Raw genomic sequence first — 1710 nt, 5'->3', positions numbered from 1 at the left:
CTTCCGGCCCGGCCCAGCCTGTTTCCCTCCTTCCCTTCTCAAGGGAGGCGGCCAAATACTGGCAGCCACTTCCCCTGCTACCTGGCACAGGCACCACCCAAACGCTGAACGAGATCGGGGTTGGGAATGTCACAATTGAGGTGTCTTTGAGAAGAGAAACACGTGCAGGCTCTGCGTTCTGCTCTGGGCTTTATTGTCATTCTTGCTCGGTAAAGCTGAGCGGAGGCTGGAGGTGGTAGGATGGAAGAGGCCACCTTTTCAGTCAAGCAGCCTCCGTGCTAAGGCCAAGGCCGCTGCCTGCCGGCGCGACGTGGCCTTGTGCTGGGCTGCGGGGCTGCCTTGTGGGAGCTCTGGCACAAACCGCGCGGCTGCTGCCGGCTTCCTCTGGAAGATGCCAAATGTGAGGGCTTCGCTGCTTCTCCTGGGGCTGGGGAATGAAAAGCCTCAACCTTGGCCGGAGTACTGGGAGCGGGATGGCAGGCGATGCCCGGCCGGAACGGAAGAGCCAGCCTGGACAAAGTGACAGTTGCCGCTTGGGTCCGAGAGCAGGACACTTCTGCAGAACTGACGCTACAGTTGCCCCCCTCCCAGGCAGCTGCTGCCCTTCTCCGCTCGAGTTTTCCGTTTGTTCCGTCTCCCCTTCCCCCTGCAGTGACTCTGCTCTGCGATGACCTTCCTCCTAGCCAAGGAGCCTGCAGCTGCCCGTCCGGCTTTTCCTCCCCCTCCCTGAAACGCGGTATTCCCTGCCGGCAGCAGGGCGAGGGCTAGGCTTTCCCGTCAGGCTTCTGGCATTTGCTAATCCTGCGGGTTAACGATCAAGCAGAAATACCAGGCTTAACTGTTCCTCTGTGAGCTCCCTCGCCCAATTCCTCTCTCCATCACACGCGCCTTACGTTGGGTCTTGGAGCCTGGGTGTCGCTGCAGCGCGGAACGGCAGAGCAGTTCCTGCCTGGAGCCACCCTTAGCCGTGCTCTCGTGCCTGAAGGCCCGCGGTGCGTAACCCGCCCTGCGCTGCTGCCGGGTCCGGCACAGCCAAGGCTTCCCGAAATCTCGGCAGTTAGCAGATGGTGGCTGCTCCTGACAAATGGTGCCAGGAAGCGCTCGGATGGGGGAGGGTTTCTGCTGCCGAGAGCTGTGAGGATGTCAGCAGGGCTGGCAAAGCCCCGGAGCCTGATGGAATTCAGGGGTAAGAGCGCAAAATTTGTCTCCAGATCACAGAAATTGAGGTTGTGTTGGCTTGGCTTAGTCTGTTTCATCCTCTTCCTGAAGATAAACCACAATGACAACAGAAAAAGATGTTTGCTATGATGTTTGCCTTTTTTTCCTGGCCAAGCTTTGCCTCCCTCCTGGCCCTGGCACCTTACCAGCCGCTCCAGAAAGCACAGTGCCATAGCAGGGGTCATGGTGTTGTGGTACCGGTCTGGGTGAGACCACAGCGTCCCAGCTTGGCTGGTACCCCACGTGGCAGGGGGTGCTCGACTGTACCATGGGCCACACGGGCCAGGATGGAAAGGGGACCCCCCCGCCTTCCTGCTAGGGCCCCCCAGCTGGGCTGTAGGACGCCTGCTTCCCTGGCCTTGCTCCAGCAAAGAGCTTGTTACTCCAACCAGCTGGTGCCCTCACACTCTTGGCTGGGGAGGGGGATGTGCCTGGCCAGCCCAAATTGCCTCCCGTGTTAGCCGCCTGGCAGGTAAAGTGCTAGCTAAACCC

The 1710-nt window shown here is 60.2% G+C and overlaps 1 protein-coding gene across 1 annotated transcript in view; it reads right to left on the bottom strand.

Moving 5' to 3' along the window:
* PCYT1B (phosphate cytidylyltransferase 1, choline, beta) overlaps positions 1–1710 on the bottom strand; it is a gene marked incomplete at its 5' end in the record, with an annotated part of 17002 nt that overhangs the window by 627 nt on the left and 14665 nt on the right. The gene's annotated exons all lie outside the window — the stretch shown is intronic.

The sequence above is a fragment of the Eurypyga helias genome, unplaced genomic scaffold (genome assembly GCF_000690775.1).
Source record: "Eurypyga helias isolate BGI_N326 unplaced genomic scaffold, ASM69077v1 scaffold37660, whole genome shotgun sequence".
NCBI lineage: Eukaryota > Metazoa > Chordata > Aves > Eurypygiformes > Eurypygidae > Eurypyga > Eurypyga helias.
This window is presented reverse-complemented; position numbering and strand designations above follow the sequence as displayed.